Source organism: Halichoerus grypus, chromosome 15 (assembly GCF_964656455.1).
Source record: "Halichoerus grypus chromosome 15, mHalGry1.hap1.1, whole genome shotgun sequence".
NCBI lineage: Eukaryota > Metazoa > Chordata > Mammalia > Carnivora > Phocidae > Halichoerus > Halichoerus grypus.
The window spans coordinates 31,527,962-31,543,053 of NC_135726.1; the positions used below are offsets into that span (position 1 = coordinate 31,527,962).

At 44.5% G+C, this 15,092-nt stretch overlaps 2 long non-coding RNA genes across 4 annotated transcripts in view; one reads left to right on the forward strand and one right to left on the reverse strand.

Moving 5' to 3' along the window:
• The window catches only part of LOC118542100 (uncharacterized), a 44,279-nt gene extending 35,526 nt beyond the window's left edge, over positions 1-8,753 (forward strand). Inside the window, exon 3 of one of the 2 annotated variants that reach the window (XR_004920419.2) lies at positions 8,538-8,753. This is a non-coding gene — a long non-coding RNA (uncharacterized LOC118542100). Of the gene's footprint in view, positions 1-4,627; positions 4,962-8,537 lie in introns of those variants that run through there. The other variant, XR_004920418.2, reaches the window with a different exon arrangement.
• LOC118542099 (uncharacterized) overlaps positions 1-15,092 on the reverse strand; it is an 81,014-nt gene that overhangs the window by 26,970 nt on the left and 38,952 nt on the right. The gene's annotated exons all lie outside the window — the stretch shown is intronic.

The window sequence follows — 15,092 nt, forward strand, 5'->3', positions numbered from 1 at the left end:
CCAGTACATTTAGCATTTTATGGAATTGGCCTTTTAAAAGCTAAATTTAAGAGGTATATTCATTGAATGTTTCAAAGTGGTCAAACCAGCTGAGTACCTACAATACTCTATTCTTCTCAAAACCATTTGCATAACTCGAACTCAGTACCCTTTGAGCTCCTCTTGTAGGAAATGTACATGGCACTCAATGGGCAGTCACAACAGGTTCTCCGCATGGATAATTTGTCAGCCACAACAATGTCACCCTATAAACTGGCCCTAAATTCCATTTTCTGTTACTGATGGAAAGAGCTATGTGATAGGACTTTATGGGGTGCCTGGGGTTTGACAGACAGTCATGTGAGTGAAAGAAAAGGCCAAAGGTGGTCTCCTTTGGTATTTAAAATCATGGGTTCCCCAGTAAAACCTGGAAGTTCTTTTTGATGTGCTTTAACAAAGGAAAGAACTGCCTTTTTTTTTTTTTTTTTTTTTTTGCCTCTCAGTTTTAAAGACAATCTAGTTCAAAATTGTATTATTTCTCAGAGATCTTCTTAACACAGAAAAAAAATAGCTTGGTCTAATTGCAGAATTTTAGCTCCTTTTAAATTTTGACCAAGACACCACTCTATTTCTCATTCTGACTCCAACCACAAGAGATATGAACAGGACTCAGTGTTCACCATCCTTATCTGGGCCAACATGGTGATTTAAATCTAATATTTGGACACAGGCTGTTGCAATTACTTAATTATCCACCTTTGCAGTAATATTAGTCAGTTTTGCATTGGAACATTTTCCAGAATGCAAAACTGGAGGACCACAAAATCTCCTCATTTGCCATCCAAAAAAAAAACACAACCCTTGTTAATGGGGGAAAAAAAAAAAGAGTCATTCTTTAAGTGTTCTTTAGTGTAAAGAGTTGGCCATTTTTCCATTGGTTTTCTAGAAATCATTGTTCTTCTAGAAATGTTATCATTAAGAACATCTAGAGCCAGAAACTGCTTTTTATAAAGCATCTGTTTAGTGATTCTGCAAAATGTTTTTTCTTTCAGTCACTATCAGAAATTCTTAAACATTACTAAAAACACCTACAATTTTTATGCAAAAATATGATTGGGGTTTACCATTTCCCTTGTTTGATTTCTCACCAAGAAAGACAAAACTGGACACTAGGCTAAAATGGGGGAAAGAAAAGATGTCTTTCTCTGACTTTCAAGGGAGCTCACCAAGAGGCTATTAGAAATCAATGGAAATGCATTCATTGAAGGGTACAGACCCATTAAAGAATGCCTCTGTATGTATTTGGTTGGTGACCTGGGGACATATTTTCAGAAGTTCAATTCCAGGGTGCCTGGGTGGCTCAGTTGGTTAAGCAACTGCCTTCGGCTCAGGTCATGATCCCAGAGTCCTGGGATCGAGTCCCACATCGGGCTCCTGGCTCAGCAGGGAGCCTGCTTCTCCCTCTGACCCTCTCCCCTCTCATGCTGTTTCTCTCTCTCTCTCTCTCTCAAATAAATAAATAAATAAATAATCTTAAAAAAAAAGAAGTTCAACTCCAGCATACACGCCATACCAGGGGGGCCGAGAATTTAGCTGGAGAGCGAGGTGAGCTCCCCAGTGCATTCACATGCTAGCGCTCTCACTGACCAACTGCGGGCCTGGGTACAAATTAAGGGAGGGGAATTGGAATGTCTGGCTTCCTGGAAAATAAAAGGTCAGCGTGTTTATAAGCACCATCAAGCCTGGATTGCCCAGATCCACGGAAAGAAGCAGTGAAACTTGGAGGGTTTTCCCTGTCCCGTATTTTATTCCATTACCTTCCTTCTGTGCCAGTCTCCTCCTCTGGGAGGAAGTAGTCTGTGGACCCTGAGGACTGATCCAAGGAAGGATCCTTTTTGTTTTGAGGTGTCACCTAACAAACTCTGGATGCACCTTTGCATGTTACAGGCGTGGTCAAACGGTGATGTGAATGAATGAAAAAATAAAACAGGTTGGGTCTGGTCTCAGCAGAAATTCAGGAGGCAGAAGGTAGAGGGGATGGGGCCTGGCCATAGACCTAACACTTCAGCCCCTCAGTAGTCATTTCAGTTCCCCCCGACAAGGCATCCTTCTACACTTCCCAGTTAGGGAAAGGACATGGTGATGACATCCCTCACATCAATGTCATTGCTTCCCAAAGAGGCTCCGTTATTTCTCACCATCAGAACCCAAGCATCATCCCACCCCCTTAATAGAAAAGATAATCCCAGCAGGTAGGCAGATTCTGTACAAAAAAAATAATAAGATAGATGATTGATAGATAGATGGATAGTTGAATGAATAGATAATAGATAGATGGATAGATAGATAGATAGATAGATGATAGATAACAAAAAGAAGGAAGAAAGGAAAACAGTAATAAAAGGAATTGAATATTATGGCTTGCTGACATTGCCCATTGGGATTATAGAACATAAACCTTCTCCTATCTTGAGACTCTGTATTTCATCTTTGGCAAATCATGGAAGAACATATCCCTTCAACAAACACTTAGTATACTCCACTATTTCTAGAGTGAAATACCCCACAGGCTGTAGTCTGGCTTCATCACTAGGAGAGCTCTTCAAAAATACTTATTCCCAAAGCTCCTGACTCTATAAATCAAGGGCAAGACTAACGCCATCTTCTGCCCTGGGTAATTTTCCTGATCTGGGTAGTCTGAGAACCTCTGCTATAGGGCATGCAAAAGAAAGCCAAGCCATAGGGATTTCTGTCCCAGAGAAATGGAAACATGGTCCACTTCCCATTCTAACCCTAGTGCATCGAAGGAAATGCTAGAAAAAGACTGGGTGGCAGCCAGCGCTGAACCTAAGCTCAGCTACCTACTCACATGGACATCTTGGCCAAGCCACTTAAGCAGAGTTTTCTCAAGTCTAAAATGAGGCTACTAATAGCCTCTATTCCACGGGGTAGTTGAATGAGTGGAATAAAACACCACATATAAAGCACTTGGCACAGGACCTGGGACAAATAATGAGAGTTTTTAAAAATTGGACTATGTCGTTGGTATTCTTTTCACAGCCAAGTTAGAGGGGTCAGGCCCTATTCAAGTGTTGTGAAAGACAACAGAGAGGAGGTAAGTTTAGAAACTGATTACTAGTCAAGGGAAATATAATAGTCATAATAATAGTAACAGTTGGGGACTGCTCACTCTGTACTAGGCTCCGTGCTTGAGAGATTTTAATTTAATTTAATTTTTTACAGGGGGGTGGGGAGGGGCAGAGAGAGAGAGAGAGAGAGAGAGAATCCCAAGGAGGCTCCACACCCAGTAGAGCCCAACTCGAGGCTTGAGCACGAGTGGGAGGGTCAGAGGGAGAGAGAGAGAGAGAATCTCAAGCACACTCCACGCTGAGCATGGAGCCCACCATGGGGCTCTGTCTCACAACCCTGAGATCATGACCTGAGCTGAAATGAAGAGTCAGACGCTTAACCGACTGAGCCCCCCTGGGCGCCCCCATGCTTGAGAGATTTTAGAGAAACACTGTTATCAGTCCCAACCAGTAAGGTCCTCTTTCCAATGCCCCCATGGTGGCTCTTCTTTAGTTATCATAACTGGGGGCCAAACCAAGCTCTACCCAAGCTGAAGACAGAGCTTAGAAGCCAAGTAGGGACTTTGGCAGAACTGTGACACTGGGCTTGGCTTACCCCTGCTTTCTTGGTTGGTCACCTGGGCCTGACTCCAGACACTTCTCCTTCTTAACCGTGCTTGGACCTTGCCCTCCCTCCCAGGAAAGGACTGATACACTCAGTTCTGGGGTGCTGTAATTGTCACAGGACCCCCAGAGAGATCACCCCCCGCCATGGCCACCTGGAAATTTGCACATTTTCTGAGAACTGGAAGCTGGAAACCAAAGGGATTATCTCTGATTGAAGAACTGGGGACACTCACAGATCAGATGGGAAGGTGCCACCAGATGTGAGCCCGTCCATAGGAAGTGAGCACCTGCTGCCCCCAGGGCTCCAGCACTTCCCAGGAAGCCTCCTATCAGTGCCTCTCAGCCATTTTGTGATGTAGACAAGGAAGATGAAGCCGGTGGCTAGAGCCCAGAGAGGACGTAAGGGCCAAGAAGCCCGGTACTCCCGACATACAGAATGCATATACAGGTATCCCCTGCTCTTCGAAAGTTCCAGTTACACCACTTCGCTTTTACAAAAGACCTACATCAGTACCTGCTTTCAATACCCCCAAAGAAATCTGGAGAGGATTTTTGCTTTTACCAAAAAACAAAACAAAACAAAACAAAACAAAACACAAAAATTAGCATTCAGCGTTTGTTTTCCAGCAAGTGATTATAGAGGCAATGAACACCCGGAGCAGCCAGAAGGGCCCCGGCCAAGCTCCTTCCTGGAAACTACGCTCCACATCTCTGCGTCCAGCCCGCAGAGCTATGGACTGTGTCTGTGAGCATCTGTGCTTTATCCCGATCTATTTTGTGCACCCGTTAGCAAGATGTTAACGTTAAGGTCTCAGAAGAGCCTAAGAGAGATGATTTGTTGGGTTTGGAAACGGTCAAAATTTTTTCCATATAGGTTAATGGTAATTGCTTCTTTGCTTTACTGCATTTTGGTTTTGGAAAGTTTTCATAGGAATGTTCTGCTCTACTTTCAGATAGTGGGGATGCCTGTAATACATGAGCCACGGTGAGCAGTTGTACCAGCACTTCAGGCCCTTACAAGACTCCCCTGCAGCCCTCATCCTGTCCCTCTGATGAACTGTAGAGAAAAAGCAAGTCTCCAGGAGTTCTAGTGTGTCTTTCACCCCTCTCTAACACTGGCCCATCTCTGTTTTTAAGAACCACAGGTGGACCTATGGCTCAGAATCCTCAGCAAGCCACAGTATTCGGTTAGAACTTAATAGCAGATTTTGGTTTTATTTGCCATTGTACCTATTTCTTCTATTACCTTCTACTTATGCCAACTGATTTTCTGTCTGTGAAAGTGAATAAAACCTCCTTTTCAAAAAATGTTATTGAGTAAATAAATTGAGTGAGTCCACTAAAAGATAAATATTAACAATATGAGTAAGAGTCCATGTTCACAGATCTGACAAAACTTGGAAAAAATGATATACACACATGTTTTGATTCTAGAAACACCCACCCACCCACACACACACACACCAACCCAACCCACCACTCTACTGATAGAAAGCCAAGGCTAGGGCCAAGGTCACTTGCTTGCTGGTAGCAGAATTCATCCGGTGTTCATGCCGAACATGCAGCCAACTCTAAGATGTGAGCAACTGAGGAAATATGATGTCTGGCTCTCGTGGAGCGGAATGATGGGGCAGAGGAAGCAAAAGACAAAGGCCCTCGAGAGTCTAAAATCTGATCAACAGTGAGCCCGTGGTAGGAGTCTGTCTGCAGGATTAATTCCGCTTCAGGAGGCATAGTTCAGGGTAGGAGCTCAGCTAAACCCTCAAGTTCAGGGCGTTTTCCTTCTGCAGAGAATCTATCTATGGCTAAAATAGAAACATCTCAGATCCAGTCTCCATGGCTCAGTTGTTGGGCTTTAGGAAATAACATATGAATGTGTAAATGTGAACCGAAAGAACCAATAAAGGGCATCACTTCGTACCAGCAGAGATTCTTACCAAAAGGAACAATCACCAAACTGCACTGGACTAATCTTCAATAGTGACTCCCCATGGCAGAGAGAAGCCATAACAGTATTACACTGATTACTTTATCATTTCTCTTCACTTGGTGTTTGGGCTAGAGTTGACCTCCTGGGATTAAAGCATGGTTTCTCAAATTTTGGCACAATGGACATCTGGGGCCAGATAATTCTTTATTGTAGGAGACTGTCACGAGCACTGTAGGATGGGTAGAGGCATCTCTAGCCTCTACCCAGTAGATGCCAAGAGCAGCTCACCTCCCATCCCCCAGTTATGACCAAAAATATCTGCAGGCTTTGGCCAATGACCTGAGCGGAGGGCAGGGCAGTGTTGCTCCTGGTTGAAAACCACTGGGCTAACGTAATCCCAAGAGGCTCTTGGACAATTTAAAGAGAGTATAGTAGAAGTCTCAAGAGGGAAATATTGTACACCTTGGTTCTGGAGGATGTAGGAGCTCAAGAAAAGTATTAGAAAAACAAGAGTTTATACCACAGGACTCTCTGGATAGAAATATAAAGAGCCTGGCATACAGTCAGTGCTCAATATTTTAATTTCCTTGCCATGGTGGTGGTCTTTTGCATGTCTATTTTTTTCCTTAAGCTTTACAAAAGCATTGTGAACGGGTATATATTCATTTCAGAATTAGAAAGAGAAATTGGAGGGGGAAATTGAGGGAGAAAAACTTCTCTTATATAAAATGCTAAAAAAACAGGACTGTGGTGGGCATCGTGGCTTCCTTGCTTTGGTCAAGTCCTCCCCTTCTTCATCTGCGTATAGTGCTCACTTTTTCTTTGGGGGAAGAGACAGCTTAAGACACCTTACTCAGTCTTGGCCGCAGGGCAAGAATAGAATAACCAAGGCCAACCAAAGAGTCTTTCCTGAGAGTTTGGCTCTTGAGTAGAGGTGCATAGGGACAGGTGTTTTGAGTTTGACCATGTGCTGATAGCCCTCAAGAAAGAGGTCATAACTGAGATCACTAGAGATGTTCTGCATGTGGTCAGTAGGCCTCCCATAATCCCTTGTTCTTGCTCCTTGTTAATGAAGCTCAGTCTATTATTTGCAACCAAAGGACCCCATAATAAAGTCTTTAAAACTCGAAGAGTGAAACAAATTGAACCAGCTTCCTACAACAGGAGCTTTTGCAAATTAAATTCTATTCAACCAATCAGAAATATGTTAAGGTCAATGACATATACAGTGGAAGTAAATTTATTAAGTCTCAAGGGAACTTGAGGTGGGGGGAGGCAGGTAGTATAAATGCAAAAGAAGAAAAAATTAAATCAATATAGTCAGAACTGGACAATTATAGCATGCATTCTACACAAAAAATCACAAGGACATTATTCTACCTAGGTTGGGTATAGTCTTGTTCTTGTATTAGGGAGTAGAATTTGTAAATTTATACAGAATTGTTGCATCGTACAAGAACTGACATTGCTCAGAGTCAGCTAAGGAAGCTCGGTAGAGATAGAGAAAGAGAAAGAAAAAGAGAAATTGAAATAGGACAGGATGCCCCAGAAGTAGTGTGCAGTGGGCTTCATGAATCATTCAGCCCCTGCCAGCCTCAGCATCTTCATGCCCCACACGATATGAGCATCTTGCTCCAGGGTGACTTTATGTTTTTCACACACAGGCCCTAAACTACTTCACCTAATGCTCAGCTGACAGAGTGTGCTGTCTTCCAACATTGGAGGAAATTCTAAGAAGTTTGGATTTACTGAGAAAAGGTTAAAGAGTAACTAAATGTTTTGCTTTGAAACCATTTGGTTTTGGGGTTTTTTTGGTTGTTTTTTGTTTTTTTACATTTTACAGTCAGAACCCATGTCAGTTATTACTTATTTGTCCTGATGGAATGGTCAGAGTTGATATGTGCTCATATCTTGTTACGATGCAACTCTGCAAACCCAAGGCTGCTTGAAAGAAGAGCTGATTCTCTGCCTTGGTCTCTTTTTCTGGCCTTGGAAGTGGGGAGTGGTGGACCACCAACTCCCCGGAAGCAGCCTTCAATTAATAGCAGACAGGAAGTCGGTAGATGAACATGGCTTCCTTGCCTTCCAGAAGCCTTCACTCTGAATTGAGTGTTCTGCTCTCACTTCCCAAGTTCTCAGTGGGAGTGAGTCCCATGTATCTGCGGTGACAACTTCTCCTTTACTTGACTGCCTACCCTTCCCTGTCCCACTTATAAACCATGTGCTCTCAAATTCTTATCTTGGGATCTACTTCGGGAAGAACCCAAAGAACCCAATACCAAGACTCCTGGTATTTTTAACATCTATGACTGTCACCTCGCTGCTATGCTCCAAAAAGAACTTAGTCATTTTTCAGGGTCAAAATCCATCCAGCATTGCCCACCAGGTCATCTTCTCAAATAGAAACCATAGACATGCTTACAGCCTAGGAGCTTTCTGAGGGCCTGCAAAATGTTTGAGACCCAAAACAAAAGGCCCTGGTTCCAAAATATCAAGAGAAATCTGCAAAACCAAATGTCATGTGTGTTTGACTAAATGTCTACAAAATGTAGTCTGAGGTCAACTGGTCAACTGGTCAACCACACCTCAAACAGATTCATGTGCTGTTCTAGATGAATTATAATGAATGCGGGGTGTGGGTATTTTCAAGTGCATGCTAAGAAGGAGGGCAGAGTGGGAAAAGCGGGCTCCTGGACAATGAACGTTACCAAACAAGTCCTGGGGGTTGAGACTAAAATCCTCATGCCCAGGATGATACTCAGACTCTTCAAAACAGAGGCAAACATGTCTCTCCTGCTCACCCTGCCTCCCGCCCCCTCTCCCCTCCCCTCGAGGTATAGATCACTATCTGCAGACAGAAATCTTTTCTGGGGAGAAGGTGTTGCCAATGTTCAGAATCCAATATTCGCCCTGGCTTTGTTCTGCCTTTGCAGGAATCCATACTTCAAAGCAGTTCTCAGGGACTCACAATCTTCCTGGCCGGATGCGGACACCACTGGCCCCTCCCCCACATTAGCTTGCACTCCAAATGTGACTCAGAGGCTGGTGAGGCTCAAGGGGATCAATGACAGCTCCAATCAAAGCCACCCAGATAGGCAGCGCGCTGACCGCTCCTTGATATAAAAGGTGTTTTATTTCTCATCCCTTTATTTTTGTCACTGAAAGAATGCTTCCCATGTGTGGATTAATTAAAGTGTAAACATTAAATATTGATTGATGCATTATCAGCGTGGAGCAGTGGCCTTCCGTCTGATTGATTCCTGCAGTGATTTATTGTCATATTTGGGGAGTCATTTCGCTTGATAACCAAGAGGGATGGCCTGCCTCCCCCCGCCACACTGGTTCCACTCTCCCCCCCTTCTCCCCGGCACCTCCTCTTATTCTTCTAGGTGACATCTGAGTTCTAATAACTAAAACATCTTCATCTTACTGTCGAGAGAAAAGTGTGTGGCCTGACATTTGTTTTGTGTATGTGTATGTGTGTGTGTCTCCCAGGTAATTATCAAATCAATTAACAACTTAACACTGAAAATAACAAATCTACCAGCTTCTATGGGATAGTTCTGATTAGCAGAGCTTGCCCCTACAGAGTGCCAGGAAATATAATTATGAGCCAGAAGGGGGGACGAATATAAAAGGAAACAAAGAGAGGAAAAAAAAGCCCACAGTTCCAGTCTCGTCATGTCTCTGAGGTGCGTTTCACTGTGGAACTGGAAAGTGAGGGGGAAATAAAGTAATAATTCATATTTGTAATCTGTCCTGAGTCTCTATAGATAGGAATTAGCATATACCACATTGCATCAGATTGACCTGCACCAAATTACTATTTGTACAGGTCAAAAGCAATCAAATGTGACAATTTCACATGGCTCAACTTTTTATATTTAAATTCCCTTCTGAAGGAGGATAGGGGGGTTACTGTTTACCCTCTTTTGTTCCCCAATGAGAAAATTGGCACAAAAGGGGTAAAGCCACATAGAACCACCATTTAGTTTGAGTGTGGGCATAAACTGGGCATTAATCCAAATGCTTTATATAATTTCCTCATGGGAAACTTACCACAGCGCCATGGTCTGAATGTTTGCCCCCTCCCCAAATGTATCCATTGAAATCCTAACCTGCAAGATGATGGTATTAGGAGGTAGAGCCTTTGGGAGGTGATTAGGTTGTGAGGGTGGAGTCCTCATGAATGGGATTAGTGCCTTTATAAGACAGGCCCCAGAGAAATCCTTTCTGCCATCCCCCTTCCACCAATGAGAAGTCAGCAGCCCATGAGAGGGCCCCCACCTAACCTGACCACACTGGCACCCTGGTATTGGACTTGGAGCCTCCCAAACTCTGAGAAATAAACGTCTGCTGTTTACAAGCTCCCCAGTTCATGATAGTTCGTTACAGCAACCTGAACAGACTGACGGGTAAGGCAGTATGATTTTACCCACTTTACAGATCAAAAACACAAACAATAGAACTACCATGTGATCCAGCAGTCACACGGCTGGGTATTTGCCCCAAGAATACGAAAACACTAATTTGAAGGGGTATAGGCATCCCTGTGTTCATTGCAGCATTATTTATAGGAGCCAAATTATGGAAGTGTCCATCGAGAGAGGAACAGATAAAGAAGATGTAGTATATAGATATATGATGGAATATTATGCAGCCATAAAAAAGAATGAAATCTTGCCACTTGCAACAACATGGATGGATCCAGAAAGTACAATGCTAAGCCAAATAAGCCAGTCAGAGAAAGACAAATACCATATGATTTTATTCATATGTGGAATTTAAGAAACAAAGCAAACGAACAAAGGGAAAAAAAGAAACAAACCAAAAAACAGACTCTTAACTATAGAGAACAGATGGTTACCAGAGGGGAGGTGGGGGAGGGATGGGGGAAATAGGTGATGCGGAGTCAGAGCACACTTATCACAATGAGCACTGAGTAATGTATGGAATTGTCAAATCACTGTGCTATACACCTATAACTAGTCCAACACTGTATGTGAACTATAGTGGAATTAAAAAAAAAAAAAAAAAGACGGGCGCCTGGGTGGCTCAGTCATTAAGCGTCTGCCTTCAGCTCAGGTCATGATCCGGGGTCCTGGGATCGAGCCCTGCATCAGGCTCCCTGCTTGGTGGGAAGCCTGCTTCTCCCTCTCCCACTCCCCCTGCTTGTGTTCCCTCTCTTGCTGTGTCTCTTTCTGTCAAATAAATAAAAAAACTTAAAAAAAAAAAAAAAAGACAAAAAACCTGGGGCGCCTGGGTGGCTCAGCCGTTAAGCGTCTGCCTTTGGCTCAGGTCATGATCTCAGGGTCCTGGGATCGAGCCCCACATCGGGCTCCCTGCTCGGCCAGGAGCCTGGTTCTCCCTCTCCCACTCCCCCTGCTTGTGTTCCCTCTCTCGCTGTGTCTCTCTCTGTCAAATAAATAAAATCTTTAAAAAATAAAATAAAATAAAATAAAATAAAATAAAATAAAATAAAAAAAGACAAAAAACCCAACAGAAACAACAATGCAAAAGAAAACAAGGCTTCAAGAGGGCAAATAAGCCAGTGGAGACCCCATTGGACACACAAGTCTAAAGGCGCCATCTCCCCTGCACTGTGTCTGGTTTGAGGCACCCACCGGTCAAGGGGAGACTCCCAGACACCCCAGAGCCCTGACTCCAGTCAGTGGTGTATAGGAACCAGCAGCTCCATGCATGGGTGGAAGCCTTAGACTTGGAAAACTTCCTGTGTCTTGGTTCCTTCCTCTTGGCAGGAGAAAAAGTGCTGGCACTGCCCAGAGCAGTGTAGAAAAAAAAAACATCTCGAAAGGGGTGTTTGACCCAATTCTCTAAGTTGCAGTTCTGAGCTGGAGTCCAGAGTCAGGTGCTATTTAAAGAAAGGGTGTTGGCAGTCTTCTTTGTTCCAGCCCAGATGGGATTTTCCAGTGGTCTTCTCTGTCTGGTTGATGTCCTCAGGGAGATAGGAGTCTGGTTTCCTACTAGTCATCAAATTAACTGTCAAATGGAACTAGAAAAGGAAGCTGGCACACTGTTGCCCCTCTACCTCCCTCTGGTCCCCTGGAAATTCCCGTGGGTGGCTGAGGGTCCTCCCTCCCCATAGGACCTTGCATATTACACTCCGGTCTCCAGGTCCTCCTTGATGCCATTATCATATGGTACAAATTGCATCACCAAGCAAGATGCCTCTTCACATGATCAAGGATCTGCTCTCCACAATCCCCTTCATCTTCCTTGATTGGTGCTTTTGCAAAGGGGACGTAGATAAAACATTATATTATAGAATGGCTATATCCTCTAGAAAGCTTCATACTCTGCATCAGGCACTATATAATTGTAAATTATTGATTAATGGAAAATGTATCACTTTTGGAAAATCTCCTGGTAGAAACATATCCCACTATCCTAAGACTATTCCATGAAAAAATTCAGGTGGAAACTTTCCTTCCTTCCTGTGTGTGTGTATGTGCATGCACACTTGTGTGTGTGTGTGTGTGTGTGTTGGTAGTGGTGGTGGTGTTTGTTTTCCAGCTTCTTGAGTTGAATATTCAGTTCATGGATTTTCAATCTATGTTTTGATAAATCCCTTTAAGGCTATAAATTGTTCTCTGAGTACTGCTTTAGCTACATCCCATAGGTTCTGGCACACGGTGCCATTAATTTCTAAATAGTTCAACTATTTCAGTTTAGACTTCTTAACCTAAGAGTTTATTTGGAAAGGTGCTTTTACATTTCTAGAGAGAAAGTTTGTAGCACATTTTCTAGAAATATTATCTACGGTAGTAGCTAAATATCCTTCAGTTGTTCTTTTCAAATCAATTTCATAGCTCTTGAAATTCAAAGATCCAGTAAGAGGTAAATGGCATTATCCCAATTCTGTAAGGTAGAGCTGGTGTCACTGGCATGCTAGATGGATAAAGTCCATAGGGGATAGGTAGTTCTTCCAAAGCCACAGAGCAGAGAAGGGACACACCTTAAGGCCTCTTGGCACCTAGTGGAGTGCTTATCCCTACCACATTCAGTCGTGGAGCTTGAACTCACGACCCCAAGATCAAGAGTCAAATGCTTTTCCGACTGAGCCATCCAGGCACCCCCAGTTCTGGCTCTTGATAAAGTTTATTTTCTCGACAATATTTATTGAAAATCTAGGATATGCTGGGCACTCTTCTAGGTGTTGGGAGTGAGGTGATGAACAATATAGGCTAAAATCTTTGCCCTCCTGTGCGATTGGGGGAGTTTACTTTCAGGATAACGAGGCCATAGATATGACAACAGGATCTGGAAATAGCAGAGGACCCTGGAAGTACAGGGGAACTGCCACTGCAAAGTCAGGGAAACAGCAAGTCCTCATCTACCGGGGTCCCAGGAATTCTTGCCAGTTTCCTTCACCTCTTCCTGCGTAGCGCTCAGGGTAGAGGTAGCGCAGCCATGCATTGCTTCTCTCCAGAGTCACCCAAGACGTGCCTTTTTCCAGCCCCCCGACATCTGCTGAGCCCTTATCACTCCAGCCACAGGGCGAAGAGCTTGCACCTAGGATGCCTTTTCATTTAATCCTGAGATTTCCACCAAGTTTACAGGTGAGCACACCAAGGCTCAGACAAGTGAACTCACCCAAAGCTGGTATCTGACTCCAAGACCAGTGCTTAATCCAGGACCCCAAGGTTTTGGGTCTTTGTGGTTTTTTTGTTTGTTTGTTGTTTTTTGTCTTTTGTTTCTCATCAGAAGGAGCCTATGGGGAAGAATTTGCAGAATTTCAGTTGGTCTACTGGCTTCTGTTACCAACACGTGCGAATCTTGTTCTACCTTGTTGCTGACATCACTGTCATCCCGTCAGTGGGATAATCATTGCTATTGCTGTCTGAGCACCCAGGGGCTGTGCTAAGCACAGGATGGGGCCTGAACACGGGGACTCTGGAATGGAGGTCCTGGGTTCAAGTGCTGGCTCTGCATCTTATCACCTGGGGAGGGTGGCCTTGGGCTTAGTCTCATACTCACTATTGCACAGGAAGTCGAGCTGCAAAACTCATGTTATCCTGCCTCCCAGAGGCTGGTCATGGCCTTCAAACAGAGTCCTTGAGAAAAGAATTCTAACCTCCTCGGGGTTGCACACAGTTCTGTAACTCTTAAAGCCCATGGATATTAAATGCACCTGAAAAGTCCAAAGTCGTAGAGGGAACACATTTTGCATCAATAGGCAAAGAGGAAGAAAGGAGACACACAGACACTTTGGGATCACAGGTGGACCTGGGGAAACCAGAAGCCAAGTTTTCTTGCCAGGCAGATCATTCCTTCCTGGGAGTCAAATGACTTAAGGAGGGGTCCCTAGAAGCCCAGCCCAAGACAGGAATCTGAATGCCCACAATGTGTTGGGGGTGTGCTCACGGGAGGGAAAGAAACAGGCCAGAGAAATGAAAGGTCTGGGCAAGATTGTGATCTGGAGCAAGGTCTACATGTGGCCTGCGGATGTGAGGACTCTGAATGGGGAACTGCCTCTTAGGGCTGTCTTCCCATTGGGGCTAGCCACTCACCGGCCATGGGCTGCTCAGGGAAGGCTGGCTATAACTCTTCAGGAAAGGTGAAAAGGTGGCACGGGCAACCAACACTCTCAGTGGCTGGAGAGTGGCTGCCCTGACCCAGAAATGGGGATCAGGACCAAGCACCAGCTCCGTGTGGACATGGAGCTGGTGTGTGTACGCATTACTGAAGGACCTTCTGGGACGGCACACGGGTACTTTATCACTGATGCTAGAATTGCCAGCTTAGGGTAATAATAAAAAAGAGACTACTTTTAGTTGGCATTCATTTTCTCTCTCTCTCTCTCTCTTTTTAAGATTATTTGAGAGAGAGAAAAAGAGCATGTGCACGCATCGTGTGAGCTGGGGGAGGGGCAGGGGCAGAGGCAGAGGGACAAGAAGACTCCTTGCTGAGCACCAAGCCCGTGGTGGGCTCGAACCCACGAACCTGAGATCACTACCCCAGCTGAAACCAAGAGTCAGCTGCTCAACCGACTGGGCCACCCAGGCGTCCCTGGTGTTCATTTTCAAATTCTGTGCAGTCAACCCCCCGGATTGTATGCACACCACCCCTGGTGCACATTTCCACACCAGGGCTTCCTGGGCAGTGGAGAAGCCAGGCAGCCCTTTGCAGAAATGACCAGGAGGTGTTCCATGGTGTTTCATGCTGTTCTGGCCTCTGTTTTTTACCACCGCCCAAAAGGAGTTGCCCTGAGAACCCACGAGGGCCTGATAGGTCTCCCCCATCCTCACCTCTGCCTTCTCCTCCAATAAGAGAACAGGATTTCTGTCCCCAGGAAGAATCATTCAAGTCCCACCCAATCCGACTGCTTCACTCTTACTTATGAAAGCCATAAAATCAGATACCCCCCATTTCTGACCTCTGAAGACATGGGGGTTGAGAGAGTATCATCTGATCTCAGCATTCAACAGGTTCAAAAAGAATGTCCAGATGGCTCCAGGATGATCTCT